The sequence below is a fragment of the Chinchilla lanigera genome, unplaced genomic scaffold (genome assembly GCF_000276665.1).
Source record: "Chinchilla lanigera isolate Chin_1 unplaced genomic scaffold, ChiLan1.0 scaffold00023, whole genome shotgun sequence".
Classification (NCBI taxonomy): domain Eukaryota; kingdom Metazoa; phylum Chordata; class Mammalia; order Rodentia; family Chinchillidae; genus Chinchilla; species Chinchilla lanigera.
The window spans coordinates 20,211,529-20,228,586 of NW_004955424.1; the positions used below are offsets into that span (position 1 = coordinate 20,211,529).

The 17,058-nt window shown below is 37.0% G+C and overlaps 1 protein-coding gene across 1 annotated transcript in view; it reads left to right on the plus strand.

Annotated features, from left to right (window-relative positions):
• Nucleotides 1-548: 548 nt before the first annotated feature.
• Nucleotides 549-17,058, plus strand: part of Peli1 (pellino E3 ubiquitin protein ligase 1) — a 51,685-nt gene continuing 35,175 nt past the window's right edge. The window contains exon 1 of the mRNA XM_005385703.2: nucleotides 549-626. The gene's annotated coding sequence lies outside the window, so the exon portion shown is untranslated. The remainder of the gene's footprint in view (nucleotides 627-17,058) is intronic.

Here is a 17,058-nt window from a genome sequence, read left to right on the forward strand (position 1 = left end):
CTAGCCTTGTTTAGTCAACAGCAGCCCTGAACAAGCTGGCTGAGTCCGTGACCATGGTAACGGGGAGGGGCGGGTGAGCGCAGAACATCTCTTTTGAGCATGCGCAGTATAGTGTGCACGCGGCTGGATCCTCGCGTACCAAGCATCTCTTTTAGTCGTCTCAGCTGGGAAACTACAATTCCCAAGAGAACCCGCGGCCCCGCCTCCCGCATTGGCCCTGCCCCGTTCTCCTCTCCCAGGCCCCGCCCTCCCGCTAGTCCCCTCCCCTCCCTCCGAGTGTGTGTCAGTGACCCAGAGGCGGTGTGAGGCGAGGGACCGTCGGGGGAAGTCTACACCACCTCCGCCACCAGGCAAAGGATCCGTAGCAGCCGCTCGGCCCGACCGGATTTGTTTCGAACCCCCCCGGAGCGCACCATCAGGCGGGCCCGCGCTTCTCCCTCGGGCCGCGGCTCCTCGGCACTCGGCTCCGCGGTCAACTTCGCCTCGGGGCTCGGCCGGCTGGCGCGGAAGGCGGCGGCGGAACGCCGGGCTGTCTGCTCGCGCTGCTGCTCGCTCCCTCCCACTTCGCCCCCACGCTCCGCGGCTCCGGGGCCCGTGCCGGCGTTCCGGCCACCAGCAGTTGTCTGGTGAGTGCGGGCGGGAGGGGTCGTATCGGGACGGCGAGGGGTGCGGGAGGGCGGGCGCGCAACTTCCTCGGTGGCGCTCCTGGCCGGCCGGTCTTCCCGCCGGCCTGCGTGGCCCCGCGCTCCGCCGGCGGGAGGCAGCGGGCAGCGGAGTTTGCGGCGGCCGCATCCCTCCCCTCGCGCGAGGAAGCGCCTTTGTCAGCCGCGGCCCGGCGCCCCCTCCCCCACCCCCGCGGGCGCGGCGTCGGACTCGGAGCCCCGCGCGCCGCCGGCCGCGCTGCTGCGGGAGGGAGCTCCGCCGGTGGCGGGAGGCCGAGCGAATGCAAGAGAAACAAAGGGGGCAGTGGGCTTTTCTTTTGTTTCTGCGAATCTGACAACTTCTGTCTCCTTCCTTGCGTAACGCAGACTTCCAAATTGGTCATTCTTTTTATTGTTGTGATTATTGTCATCATCCCTGCGAGCCTCTGACATTTTCTTTCATCTTTGGGTCTCAGAACGTTTTTAAAACACTAATTAATTTCACCTCCAGGGCCCTAACGAAGCACTTTAATATGTCCGTTTCCGAAAGTGGGTAAACTGAGGTCTGGAGCGCTGTAATTAATGGGTACCTTGATCCACTGTGGCTGGTGTATGAGCATCTGAAAGCGTTTATGAGGAATAACTCGTTCTCTAATGCCTCGTGGAAAAATTAAAGATCCTCGTTTTACTTACAGGTTTCCTGAAGTCTGAAACAAGTCTGGGTAATTGTTAGGTAGTTGAAACAATAATTCCTGCATGGTGTTTGCGTATTAGAACCTCAAAGGACTTCCTGAAGAATGTTCGGAGTGGGGGAAATACTGTAAATCATAAGCTCACCTCACCATCTACTTTTTTTTGAGGCAAAGGATCAGTAATGGGGGAGGGATTTTTTTAAATGTCCATTTAGCAAATTTAGTTAGCACACACGAGGAAAAGTATCTTGGTTTGAACACCACCATTCTCATTTAGACGTCAGCGTACCAGCAAATATTATTGAGCATCTTTCCCATATTAAGTTGTACTAAAAACTGAAGTTTTGAGGCCATGAAAAGATTATTTTCATTAAATGCTCTTTGCTTTTCCTTACTCTGCAGAATGTTGTTTTGTTTTTATCGCAAGTGCTCTTTTGTTTCGTTATCATTTTCTTCATTGGATATCACTCAAAATTGAGGAGAAAGAAGTTTATCATTCAGTTGGCATAGTAGTATGAATTTAAATTTTTGACTGGTGGAGAAGGTGGAGTTTTTGCTGGTCTTCTGTTCTTTATAGCTAACAGAAAAGGTTCTCTCAGTAGTCAGATTTATGTCTTAAAACATTGTCCTGATTGAATAAATACATGAATTCTTTATTTTTTTTATACGTGCTAAAAACTTCTAGAGTAAAATACCTAACTCTGAGCAATTTTATTTATATTGATAGCTTTTTTTTTTGGTACCAAAGTGGAAGTTAGCAAAAGTTTAAATCAAGCATCGTTTCTACAGGATCTTTCCTGAGATGAATGATGATCAGAACTGTAGCAATAGTGGCTACTTTTCACTTATCCTAAATTCCTTTGAATTTAATTTTGTCTGAAATAGTTGCATCAGAAAATGAAAGTGAGATATTTATTATTTCTCTCCCTAACCATCTGACCTATTCCCTTTCTGTAGTTTGTTAAAAAAAAGATCTTAAGTTTGAAACTATTAGAAGTTAGAACAGTTAAGTGTGTAGAACACTCTATGTATGATAGTGAAGTGATTCTAATGTCTCATTTAACAAGTTTAAGGCTTTCAAAAAGGAATCTATGCATAGTAGTATTTATTGACTTCAAAAATAAACTGCAAATCTGTAGGTTTTGGGGTTATCTGTGCACTCTTAAAAACTGGCATTTCATCAGTTCCCAGCATTGCTCTTCCTCACCCCTCATTGGCATTTAAGTAACATAAACAGTTGGGCTGTGCTGAACTTTTTGTGTAGTATTTATCAAACATATTTGCCAGAGTCATTGTATGTAGTTAGGGAAGCTGCTAGGACAGGGTCGTTGCTCAGTCCCTAGAAGTCGAGAGGCAGAAGTTGATTGATGAAATCTGACCTTACAGGTTTCCTAATTTCTTGGAGATCCCTTAAAACAAATGACTGAAAAGTATTTGGTGAGAAACTGAGTTTAGTACCACCAAATGCCAGTGAGGCAAGCTTTAAGGGGAAGCCTAAAGATGTTTCCATTTGTCTTAGTTTGGACTACCTTTCAGATTGTTAGAATGTCAGTTTTATTTTATGTTCTGAAATTTCTGAATATGCTTAATTGTGATTGTCCTACAGTGTAGGTGATAAAAACTGTAATAATTCTGCTCTTGGAACACCTAATGTTTTCAGACAGTAGGTACTGTAGTAGATAAAAATTTTAAGCCGAAAGATGCAGAATTGAAAACTAGCTTTCCAACATACGTATATTTTATCATGGTATATCAGTATAGCTCTGTCCTAGCTCTTCAGTCAAAAAGGTTTATAGAGATTATTTTTATATATATTTTAATTGCATTAAACTTTCACTATGATTGTGTATATAATGGCACTGAGGTAGTTTTAGGAGTTTCTTTGGGAAAGCTGTGTTATTCCAATAATGTTTTTTAATTAAAGAAAATGAAGCTGACTTAAGAGCCAGTAGAGGAACTGATGGTGTAGCTCGGTGGTAGAGCACTTGCCTACCATGCATGAGACCCTGTGGTCATTCCCTAGCACCACTTAAAAAAAAAAAAAAGTGAAAAAAATCAATGTGAAAGAAAACTGATAAAAATAATTCTGCCCTATAACGCTAATGATTCCTGGCGACATTTATAAATAATGGACAGAACTCTAATAAACGGTGAGTTCTACTTAACATTTTCTTTTTATAGATTTTTAACCATCTTTCCCAGATTCCCTCTAAATATTTTACACAAAAGTAAATGGAAGTCATTCTTTCAAGGGATTTGGATGGTGTATTGTTTTTCTTTGTTGAAGTTTGACCTCTGCTAGAGAAACGTTTCCTCTGACTAATGTGTGAGAACTTCTGGACAAGAAATACTGGTCACTGAAAGATTTGGATATGATTTCAAGTTTTGCCACTACCTTTTTTCATATTGTCTTGAATAGATCACTCCTTTAATTTTTTTCCTTCAAAGGTTGAAAATAATTGCCTAACATTACCCTAAGTATGCCCTCAATAATTTTTGTTGTTGAATGAATTTATAAATAATAGAAAACACAAGACATTTTGCATGGATGTCTGGAAATTACAGATTTTTTTCTTTATTAATAGAAATAAGTAATCAAAATATAAACATTTTGGAACCATTCAGTTAGCTATAGCTACTTTCAGAAATAAGCTTTGAGAGAATCCATTGGTGACTTGAGAGAAATAAACTGTAAATAATTTTTAAAAGCCTTATGTATTTATTTTTAAATGTACAAGTTTTTTTTTCTTGTCATGGTAAATTCCATTTCAGAAAAGTGGGGTTCTACATAGTACTCTTATATCACCCCCGTAACACTTTTGCACCTTTAAATAGCATTTACAGAAAAAGAGAATGTGTTACTGTGCCTATAAATGGGAAAATCCTGACATTTGTCATTATCTCCCAGTTAATCTTGACCATTCATGTAGTTTTTTAAAAAATAAATTCAATGCACATGTAATTTACTTCCTTTTCAAAGCATTTGTTGCTGATTTTTTTTTTTATAATGAACCTCTTGGAATGTTACTAATTCTAAAAATATTTAGTATCTCCAGTTTCCCACCATTTTCTGTAGCTTTCTTTCTTTCTCTTTCTTTCTCTGGCTACAGTTTATTTTTTTCCTTAACTGTCTAAAATAAGCTAAGAAGTGTTTAAAACATACTTAACAAGAAATACAGTCAGTAATTTATACTAATAGGGAGCTTTCAGATTTATTTTGGAGCTACAAGTACACTTTCGAAGGTGACTAAATCAGGGATAGGCAATAGCTATCACTTTGGGTACCAAATATAATTGCTTGGTGGTGGCTGCCTAGAGTATTATGTTTAGAAAACTCGCTGGGCATCATGGCTCACACCTGTAATCCCAGCAACCAGGAGGCTGAGGCAGGAGGATCAATGGAAGTTCTAGGTCAGCCTGGGCTACATAATGAGGTCAAGGCCAGCCTGAACTACATAGGACACCCAGTCTCAAAGAAAGAAAACCAAAAACTGGAATTTCTAGTTCAGGATTAGCAGGAGGAAAGAGTGCTGGATTCACAATTTCTGCTGTTGGTTGGGGAGTGGACTTTTGGTATAAATGCTAAATATTCATTTCATAAGTATTGAATGCTTTTACATCTTATGCAGTGGTCTAGGTTCTGACATCACATAGTCTAAAATCACTGCTTTCCTAGTGTTTACATTTTACTAGAGAGACCCAGACAATAAAATATTTTATATTTCAAGAAAACAAATAATTCAGATGCCTTGATTTTTTAAAAAAGCAAATAATAAGAGGAAGATTTAAAAGATATAAAAGTCATATGGACCTTACATTTGAGAGATGCAGATGAAGACAGCACTGAGATCCCTTCTCACCCCAGAAAGAATGGCTGTTATCAAGAAATCAACCAATAACAAATGCTGGCGGGGTGTGGGGAAAAAGGAACTCTTTTCCGCTATTGGTGGGAGTGTAGACTGGTACAACCACTGTGGAAATAATGTGGAGATTCTTCAAAAAACTAGGATTGGAGGTCCCATTTGACCAAGCTGTTCCCCTTTTGGGTATCTTCCTAGAATAATTACACACATCATACCACAGGGATATATGTGCACTCACGTTTATAGCAGCACAAGTGTAATAGCTAAATCTTGGAAAACAACCCAAATGCTTATCGACCAAGGAAGGATAAAAAAGATGTGGTCTTTTTGTATAATGGAGTATTACTCAGCCATAAAGAAGGATAAATTGGAGCCCTTTATAGGTCTTTTTAATGAATGTAACTTGAGTCCATACATATCAGCGAAATAAACCAGATACAAATGTGTAATCATTGTACTGTCTCCCTAGTATGAGAAGCTGAAAGAGTAAATGTGATCCAAAATGTACAATAGATATTGTAAAATGCAAGGAAACTTCAAAAAGAAAGTGAAACTAGGGGAATGGGAAAAAAGAAAGAAGGGAAAAGCAAAGGAAAAAAATATACATAATATATAGAAGATAGTTAAGATAGTTATGCTGCTAGTTTCTCTCAGTTCATTGGAAAGATAGGTTTGTGCTAATATTGTTTGGACGATAAAATGCTGATATCTCATACTCTTGAGTAACTAATTTAAAGATAACAATATGCAATATATTAACCATTGTAACTCTCCTATCATACTGTTTTGGAATTTTGTTTTTGTGATTCTTTTTCTTTAAAATTAAAAAAAAAAGTCATGGACCTTAAATCCTGCCTTGAGCAAACTCTCAAAAGACATTTATGAAAAATTGGGGAAATTTGGACACTGGATATTTAGTGAAAAGTAAGTTAATTTTTTTAGATGGGATAAGGTAATATTTTGAGATGATATATGATAAAGTATGCACTAAATATGATGTGTGGATTTTTTACTTTAAAATAATTTGGAGGGGAAAACATAAATGAAACAAGATTGGCCAATATTGAGAATTGAAGGTAGTTACCATAGAGATGCATGAAATTTCTTACATTCTACTTTTTTGTGTGTTTGAAATTTTCCATAAAAAAGTTCTATACACACAAGTAAAACTGAGGAAAAAAAGGGAATTGTGGAATATGAGTATGAAGTAGGCAGAGGATGACTGCCCAGGAAAAGACCTATTTGAGCAAGGCCTAGTGGGCACACACCTGTAATCCCAGCACTTGGGAGGCTGAAGCAGGAGGATCACCTTGAGTTTGAGGTCAGCCTGAGCTATGTAGTAAGTTCAAGGCCAGCATGAAGTACATAGCAAGACTTTGTCTCAAACAAAACAAAATAAAATAAAACCTTTTTGAGACGATAAAACATTCTTTAAAAAAGACCTAAAGTTGGTGACAGCAACCATCTTGGTCATGTTGAGATAAGACATTCTAGATAGAGTGCACAGCAAGCACAGTGACTGAGATGGAAGTGTGTGTAGACTACAGGAAACTACAAGACAAGAGTGGCTGGACTAGAGTGAGAGTAGCAGGTGATAAAGTCAGAGGGTAAGGGGGGCGTAGAGGAGAATAGGTTTTATAAGGATTGTTTTAATATAAAAATATGTATATGCTTACCTAAAATAAGTCTTCTATTTTAGAATAGTCACTGTGAAAGCTATACCTGCACTTAACAACAGTTACTCAAAATATTTTAGGGATTTTTTAACCTTGTCTTCTAAATCAGTCTAAGAGCCACACATGGAAAGAGCTTATTACTTTGTATTTGCTCCTTGTTTTTAAGGAAAAAGTGGTCCATAGCACATGACACTTCATTTTATTTATTAGATAGGACTGAGAAAGCATTGTGACAAAAAACAAGAATCATATCCATTCAGAGAAGGCAATTACTGTTTCTAAAAATCAGATCTACCCACCTAGACTAAAAAGGAGTTTTACCAAGGTTCTGGACAATGGTAGCATCATTTGGAATATGGGTATATCTTCTGAGAGTGACTAGCATGAAAGGTGCTACACTCAGTTGGATATAAGTTTTGTCTAATACATTAAAACAAACATATACACACGAGACCATGTGCAGTTATTACAGATGAGTTTCATTTTTATTATGTGTAAAACTAATGGGAGGCAATTTTTATATGTAAAAATGGGATACCATTTTTATATGTAGTGAAATTGTATAACTTACTGTTGCTATGGTATATAATTGGGAAACTGAAAGACTAACACAGGTGATGTTAAGGATTAATCTGGCTGTCAGATCTTATATTCATGCTTTATTTCTCAGATCAGTAATTTCAAATTTTAAATCTTTATCAAAGCTATGGGAAAATTTGGGTCTCATCCAAATTTAATTGCCAAAGAAAAACCTTCAATAACTTTGGATTTTTAGAATAAATTCGACTCTAGAACAATATGCATTCCTAGTTTTGAATAGTTATTATACTAGTTCATTCTGTATAGGGTTAGTTTTCCCAGCCTGAAAAGCTAATCTTAATTTCAATGATTTTTACTTTACTGATAAAGAAAACTGTTCTTTTTCTACTTACTTGTAATGATGGGAGAGCACAACTTTTTCATTTATATGTTTAACCAGTAATATTTATAATTTAATGATATTAAGCAGAATTTGTGAACTTTTATTATATAGTAAATTATGTGTGACCACTATGACTATAAGTGCATAACTATATAAGGAATACTCTTAACAAAGCCTCTTATTTTAAACATTTTTCAACTTTTTTGGGGGCAGGGGGCCAGGAATTGAATTCAGGAGCTTGTGCTTGCCAGGCAGGCACTTGTGCCACTGAACTATATCCCCAGCCCTTAAACATTTTTCAGTAAGTTGTTTCAAACCAGGTTCTTTAATTTACTCAGAGTTTCTATCCTTTTGGCCTATTCATGTGCATGTACGTGTGTATATATAAATAACCAGACCCATTTTTATCATATGTATACAATCAGGATTGATCAGCTACACTGAATTATTTAATGTATTTTAAATACCAGCCTAGGGGCTGGGGATTTAGCTCAGTGGCAAAGTGCCTACCTGGCAAGCACAAGGTCGTGAGTTTGGTTCCCGGTACCGGAGAAAAACCAAAAAAAAAAAACAAAAAACAAAACAAAACAAAAAAACAGTAAATACCTGCCTGTTAGCATGGAACACTGAGCCCATGTTTAGTTCCTGGGCTTTCCATTAACTCTGAAAGCCTAAAAAACTATCTTTGGTTCATCTGTAAAATAAAAGTAGTAGTAGTTTTCCATAAAGAAAGGACTTTGATATTCTGTGATAACCATACTGAAGTGTGGCTTTATTTTAGAAATAGCTCTCAGCCGGTTTGTTTGGTGGTAGGACTGTGAATCTCTTTTTCATTTCCATTTTTGTGGAATAAACAAAAAACTTACGATGGAAGAAAAAGAGGTGCTAGGGAGTGAGAGAAAAAAAGAAGAGAAGCAAACTGATTTTCATAAAATAGTAAGCATGGCCAGGAATAATTCTTGTAACTTGGATCTATTTAAGTATCCATAACTGTTAGAGAGCTAAGAATCAAATTTTTAAATTAAGAACAGAAATAATACAACTTTCATTTAAAGAAGTTTCTTTGCAAAAGGAACATCTTTATTATGTTGATTTTAGCATCATAATCATGGTACAATCTGTACTTAATTTGGGAAATAATAGTAAGGTTACTAATTACGACATATGAAAATACAGTCTATTATTTTTGTAGACTTTTGCAACAGTCGTCTCCAGGTACATTTCCAGGTACACTGCAAAATAGTCATCATTCTGTGCCCCTGCCTTTCTCATCTTGGTCTCTTTATTATTCCGCTACTACCGCCCTTTTTTTGGGGGGGGGGGTTTCCGGTACCGGGGATCGAACTCAGGACCTTGTGCTTCCCGGGCAGGCGCTGTGCCGCTGAGCTAAATCCCCAGCCCCACTACCACTCTTTTTGATCCTTTATCAGCTGCAGCCATGCCTATTGTGCTTCCACATTGTCTTATGAAATGGATTTAGAATGACTTAAGTGCCTAAACAAATAACATATGAATGGCAAATCAAACAACTTTTCTATTTGTGTCCTACCTACTTATCTTTTTTCCTTGGTTTGCATGTCTGCGTGCATGTGTGTGTGTGTATGGTGGAGATGGTATACTCTGTCAGGTAGACACTAAGAAACTACTAGACCTACAGGAAATGATTTTTTTTAGCTTGCTAATGTAGGAAGCAGTAGTAAGCTTATTGATTTGAAAGTGTGGTAAAAATTCTGTAGCATCCAGGGCCTATATTCCCCAACTAACAAAGTTTGATAGAATTAGAAGCATAGTAGAATTTCAACAGTATTTTCAGCTGTTAGTGTTGTCTTTTCCAAAAATGTCAAACAACTGGGGACTTTATCAGCACTATAATAATATAGTTAATCATACATGATCATAGGGGAAAACTGAGCAGCTTTTTGACAGACAAGTAGATGAAAAGATAGTTAATGTGGTTTACTATAGTATGTTTCTGTTCCTTCCTTCTGCAAGAATGAATTATGAACTGGTTGGTCCCAGTTTTCCTGGTTGGTTATTGTAAGGCTCAACCTATTAGTTGCCTTTAGGAGGCAGAATTAAATTCAATGTTTTTTTTTTTTAATAAATGCAAACAATTGAAGATGCTTTATTGGTTCTTTAAAACCTTAATGTTGTATTCCTAGTTCTTGGAAGATACTAACTGTGCTTAGTACTTAGTGTTCCTCTGAGTTTATGCCAGATTTAATGCACTGCATGTACTAGTAGCACTAAAAGCTGATTTTCTGTCATTGTTTGCTATAGTTAACATGATGGTTTTTTTCGTTGAATTGTTGCTCGCTGCCATTCTTTAAATTTACCATCAAAACTCCAAAATACCCAAATTATAGAGTAGGTGAGTTTATCATTCATAAGAAAATATGTTAAAATGTGTCTTTTGTTGCTTCTAATTGGAACCACAGCCCTATATGCAAACTTGAATGTATCAGAAAGCTTTTTAAATGAACTTACTGCTTCACTGAAATTTTATTTAAAATAGCATGATTCAGTTCATGCTAGTCCTATCTGGTCCCCAAAGTGATGATGAATTTTGAGGTGGGCTTTTAAACTATTGAACATAGAATAGATCTGTGATTAATGATACCAGGCATTTTTAATTCATCACTGACATTTTTTTCAACAAAACAAAATCACATTTTGCTGAAGTGTCTTAGTTGTGTCTTTTAGAAATAGCATGTTGATTTATTTGCACATAGTTTGGCTATGAAAGACCCATCTCTTAAAGCTTTAGCTAGCATTTGCCTCCTAAAGCTGTCTTTAAAATGGCTCCCAAAAAGAATTTGCAAAGTTTCATAATTGAGTAGGCTGTTAATGATTCAGTAAGCCCCCTCATTTTCCTCCTACCCCTTTGTATTGAAAGCTCCTTCATAGCGTCTAGGTGCCCTGAGTCATCATGGGTAAACTCTAAAGAAGAATTGTCATATGGAAAAATTTACCGTGAAGCAAAATTGTCAGGAAACAGTCTGAGTCAGAGTTCATTCATTGATCACAATGATACAGCCTAGAGGTTGTGGGCTTCATTTAAATCTTTCAATGTACGTACGTGTATGTCTTTATTATAGGATTGCAAAGTCTATAATACCTTATAAAGCTTTTTATTCCTAGTTAAATTTTAATTGACTTGACTTTTATTATCTGTTACATGAAGAGAACATTTTAAAGTTGAATGCATGTATCAGGAGCTTTTTTAAACTGAATGAAGTTAGGGAACTTAGAGTTCTGGTCTATTTTAGTCAGTATGTGACTTCGTATATTTCATTTAACCTTTTTGGGCCTTTAGGTTCCTTATCTTTTCAAGGTCAGCTACTCTGTAGTACTTATGCTCTCATTGGGAACCAACCCATGGCAAGTAAATGTAATGACCGATCCCAAACCAACTTCAAACTCCTTTTTGATTCAACACTGTCAGAAAATATATACTGTAGTTCGCATTCTAGATGAATACTGTTTGTCATCTCAACCATGTAAGGTCTCTTACGGCTCTGAAATTCCATGGCTTTAAATAGTTGCATATAAAAAGTTCTTTTCTTTGAGACTGTTACGTCTTTACATTGAGGGTGCAGGGCTGAAATTTACTATTTGAACTTAAGAGTTCTTCGTAATCAGGGATAGCGTGTTCATGTTTCACATAGTAATGTTTAAAACAAAAAGTTGAACATTCACAGGGACACTTTAAATCCCAAATGAGATGGAAACAAATCAGAATGGTTAGTGATAATATAATTTAACTTCACTTCAAGTTCTCAGTGTTCAGTGGCATAAACTTCAGGTTAGTGAAATTCGAAGTGATATGTTTGGAGTGCATACTGTAGATAGAACAAATGCTAGACCTAGAGATAAGAACTCCCAGTTCTGGCTCTGCAAACTGTTACTTAACCTGGTTAGGTCTTCATCTATGTAATCATACCAGTGTTTCTTAAACATTAATGTATTACATTAATTACATAGGAATCTTATTAAAATTCATATTATGATTCTGTAAATCTGGGTGAGTCTTGAAAGCCTTCATTTTCATTAAGCTTCTACATAGGCTGTTATCGTGGGCCATGAACCACACATTGAAAAGACGAGGCAATTGCCAAGGCTCCTGATTTAAAGGGAACCTTAACTCTACTTCTTTCTCTCTAACTCTTTTATATCGCTACTCAGTGTGTCTTTTTTGGAACCCTCTTACTCCTGTACTGAGTCCCTGTTTTCTAAGTCTAACAGCTTCTTAGCCCTGATGTTTTTCCCTCTTCTGAATGCACTTGCTGTAAGCATTGTTCAAGATAAAGGTAAGATAGTGTAATAGAAAGCGGCTTTGATGATAAGAAAACTGGATTCAAATCCCTCCTCCACTGGTTAGGAACTTCGTTGATGTGAGCAGTTGACTCAGTTTACTTAATGTGATAAGGTTGTGAATGCTTTCCTAGCGATGCTGTTGAAAGGAATGAAGGTATTATATTCAGCTCTCAGTGCTGTCAAGTATAAATAGGTACTGAAACATTGAAAGATATTTTTGTTATTCTTATTGGCATCCTGACTTGGTTTGGTAGAAAAAAAAATGAGAGGAAAACCTGTCCGCAGCCCAGGAGCTCCTATATGTGACACTTAATTTTTCAGCTGCCTACTGAAAATAGTAATTCTTCAAATTTACCTTACCGTAGTCAAAAAACTTACTTATTTTTCTTTCTGTATCTGCTGTACCTCTTTCAATCCTGGTGAAGGTTAGTGTTTCTGTACATGCCCATCAGGAACATGTCATTTCTGCCTTGATTCTCAAGTACTTTCCCTGATCCTCACTGCTACCACCTTAGGTCAGCTCTTCATCATCTTTTGTCTAGGGTATTTTTATCTGGTCTGCTTGGTCCTAGTCTTTATATGTTCCTCATACATCCTCTGTATTGCTTTCATTGTTAACTTTCCTAAAAATTCTTTTTTTTTTTTTTTTTTTACGAAACCTAGTGTTCCTTAAATACCCACACTGTAGGAAGCAGTGCAGGCATTGATCATGTAGTAAAAGAACACAAGTAGTTCAGTCTTAATGAAAATCACAAAGTAGGTATTAAAAGCTAATATATAAGTAAAGACAAATGTACAAATAAATACAAGTAATACACAAGTAAATACAGAATAAGGTGCTATGAGAGAGTAACAGGAGGGGACTTTGTTATACTGGGTGGTTAGAGAAAGCTTTCTAAGCTTTAACACTTTAGCTATCTCAGGAATGAGAAGGAACCAACTAGGTAAAGACCAGGAGTAACAAATATTGTTCCAGACTTAAGAATATAGCATGAGCAAAGACCTCAGAGGAGGAGAGTATGTTGAGTATGTTTTAGATGTCAAATGACGGCATACTAATCGACAGAATAAGATATGGAATATGAGGGAGAAAAAGGGATTAAGGACATTTAAGTTGCTGGTATGACTAGTTACTGTATTAACAATGGTGCTATTTACTGAAGCACAAAGACTAGGAGAGGAAATGTTGTGGGCAGGCAGTGGAGCCACTTTAGTTTGTTAAGGTTAAGAATCTGAAAGAATAAATGGAGTTAATCTAGTCCACTGCACTTTTCCTCCATTTCCTATTAGAACTGTTCCAAATTATATTTTGGCTTACACTGTTTTTACATAGTTTACCCAGCTGACCCCTCCAGCTTCGTCTCCCTCATCTTCCCTTCATTTCTGTTCTTAATAAGCTATAATGAAATTCTTAGTTTTCTCAAAATAGTTTTAAGCCTTTGCATATGTTATGCCCTTTGCCTGGAATAACTGTCTGTCACTGAGGCCTTTTCATTATTGAAATCCAATCTGAAAAATTATTGTATAGAATCGACTTGAAGTTTAGCGTAGGGCCTTCAGCCTCTTCACTGAATGCCTGTGTGATAGCACTTACCATATTGTTTTAGAATTTCTCTTTTAACATATATGAATACACTTTACTAAACAGCAAGCTATGTAGAGATCTAAGCTTATCTTTGTGTCCCCAGGATCTAGGAAACAGGAATTTTGCAGAAAATGAAGGAGTGGATGTTGTTTTTGTAAATGCAGCCTAACCTACCCTCCCACCCTCTAAACTGGGATGTATTCTTTGCTTCTGTGAGACCCAAACACTACTTTTATACATTATGTTGACATTTAATTGTCTAATGTAAGTTTTTTAAGGGTAGAAACCAAGTCTTAGTTTTTCTAGTCTCCCTAGTGCCTAACACAGTGGTCAAATTTCAGTTGAGAAAATTCCATTAAATCATAGTTTCTCTATGGAATTTCACACAATAATGTCCATAGTGGATGTAAAGTATTATACTAAGGGGAAGGAAGATCCAGTATCATTAATGTATCTGAAGTGCTTGCTATTCGTGATTTTTTTTAAAGTGTATAATAATGGTAATTAAATAATAAAATCACATTATTCTCTTAAAATAGCTATGGAGATCACTTATCATCTCCATGTTTATAAGTCCAATGACATTCATGTTACTGGGTTTGTTGCCTGCCTTGGTTTTTTTCTTACTCCACACTCTTCCTAGGTAGTTCATCTGTATGTTGAAGATTTCCAGGTTGTATTTCCATATGTTGATGGATGTCTCAGATGTACTTCAAATTCCCATGACTAGGAGTCTCAAAAGTATCGGACCAGAGGGTTTTAAAGTAACTTACTACCTTTCATAAAAATTAATTTCCAGCATTGTTTCTCTGTCCAAAATTCTCTTTACCATGAAATAGTTTCTATATAGTCATTTCTAAACAATTCATAATAATTCAGGTAACTAGAAATGGACTGTCAGAAGACCTCTGAAAGTAAGCCTTATTCAACTACTACTGTGTACAAGTTATTTGTCTCAACAGTCCTTTGAGGTGAAGTAATCTGAAGAGGATGTAATGATTTCAAGTATAGGCTGTTAATCAAGACTTCTCAGGTTCGAATTGCAGATGTCAGCCCTACCATGTTTATTAGTTTTGTGACCTCAGGCAATTTACTAAACAGATCTAGGCCTCACTTTTCCTCCTCTGTAAAATAGACATGGTAATATTATTTGTCTCCTAAGGACATTACTAGGAATTAAAGAAAATGTAAAGCTCTTTGAAAAATACTTAACACTTAAGATTAAGTCTCCATATGTTAGTTCTTGTTACTTATTATTATCTTAAATTTACAGGTGAAGAGATTGAACCTTAGTAAAGTTGGTTCACTTCTACAGCTGTTAAATGATGGTGCCGAAGTCAGTCTGACTCCAGAACTCCTTTAACCATTCTACTTTACTTCACTTTAAATCATTGTCTCATCCTCATACTTACAGTCTCCATATTAATGGTCTTATTGTCATCAGAAGACTATTGTAATTCACAGTAGCACTCACTTGGTACTTAAGATGTAGAACTAAAATACAGAGTCTCACTTCAATATGATCTGAAAAGCATGAGAATATACATCTTAATTCTGTTTTGTTCCATGTGCACTGTTTTTTTTTTCCCTTTCTAGTTAGCAGTTAGGTCACTCATATCCCTAGAAAGTAGAAGTACTAGTTTTAAATTAGTGTTTTGCGGTTGTTTTTGTTTTTGTTTTTGTTTGGTACGGTAATTGAACAAGACCTCGCACTTGCCAGGCAGGTACTCTACTGCTGAGCTATATCCCTGGCCCTTAAATTAGTTTTTTTGTAGTGATTTTAGTTGTTCTGTCTTACTTAATTCTATTAAATCTTTTGCTCAACATGTTCAGAATGATTTGAGGGTTTGATAGCCATAACCTCAGAGAACTTAAAATAAGGAATTTGTATGAATATGATTAACTGTCACCGCTTTTGAGACTTTGTAATGTTTTGCCTGTTGCTGTAAGTTCAAAACATTTTAATTTCCCAAGGAGTTATTCTCTGCATTTTAATTTTTATCAGCTGCTTTTTGAATAGAAAGTTTGATTGTAGTATTTTGATGTCTCTGTATTAAATTCTGTATATGGGGGCTGGGGGTTTAGCTCAGTTGCACAGCACCTGCCTAGCAAGCACAAGGTCGTGAGTTCGATTTCTGGTACCTAAAAAAAAAAAAACCAAACAAACCAAAAACTAAATTCTGTGTATAGTTGAATCTGCCTAATTTTGTAAGCTGTAGTCTCTGACACTCATTTATGCTTATACCAAAAATAAAAAGCACATTTGGTTGCTCTTTAAAGCTTCTACAGATGATTTTCTCTCCACTCTTTCCATCGTCCCATTAGTTGTTGTTTTCTCTTTTCCATTGTAATTTTCTTATTCTTTTGAGGCAATTTTTTTCTTTTGTATTAAAAAGATATAGTCTCATATATAGCCTTTGAACTTAGGGCAGGGGGACCTTCAGAGGAGGGCAAACTTTGAAAAAAGCCAGAGTTGGTGAGAAAGTGTTGATTTTGAAACTGAATTCTGTGACTGATCTGTTTATTCTTGGGGAAGCAAACACACTTAAAATAATTTTGTGGGCGGGGGATGTGGTGCCTGCCCCACCAGTGCGAGGTCATGAGTTGGATTCCCAGTACCAAAAAAAAATTTTTGTATCATTTAAGACTCTTTCTGTCTTTTTTCGAAAGTTCAACTCAAAATAGGATTAAAGGGGGAAAAAAGATATGTATTGGTTTGTGTAAATTGATCCAGAATTACGTGACTTCAAGAATGGCTCCAGCCAAGTCTGAAATAAAATATTATCAAGATTCAATTTCTATGCATTTCTTAGCACTGCTTCCTCAGTTTAGGCCTTATAATCTCGCCATAGGTGAGCAAAAGATAGCTTCTACCCTTTTAGCCCCTAAATCCTCAAGGTCATGATTGGCTGAAGAGAGTGACCATCTTTTTCACTGAAGCTCTGGCAAGTCTCATTACATCTTACGGGTTCTGGCTGGCCCCCTCCCCGGTGACCAGAGGAATCTGAAGCTCTAAATTGTGAGGCAGCAGTATGTGAGAATGTGAAAATGTAGTGAACTCCACCAGATAGACTTAAACTGCAAGTAAAAGGGGGTTTTCCTCCAGAAAGGAAATAAATATACCAGTATGTCAGAGGAGTGGTGAATTCTTGCTGGGCAGCAAAAAATAAGATGTCCATAATGCTTGATAGTACTTTTTTCATTTTAAAAATTAACATTCAACTAGGAAAGACTTAAAACTACTCTAAAATGCTCTTGTTCTTTCTCTGTTTCATACTGATTTTTGTTTTGTATGAATCTACTTCCAGTTTACAATTTTAAAACAATATATAAATGGAAATTGCTAAGATGTTACCTGTAGT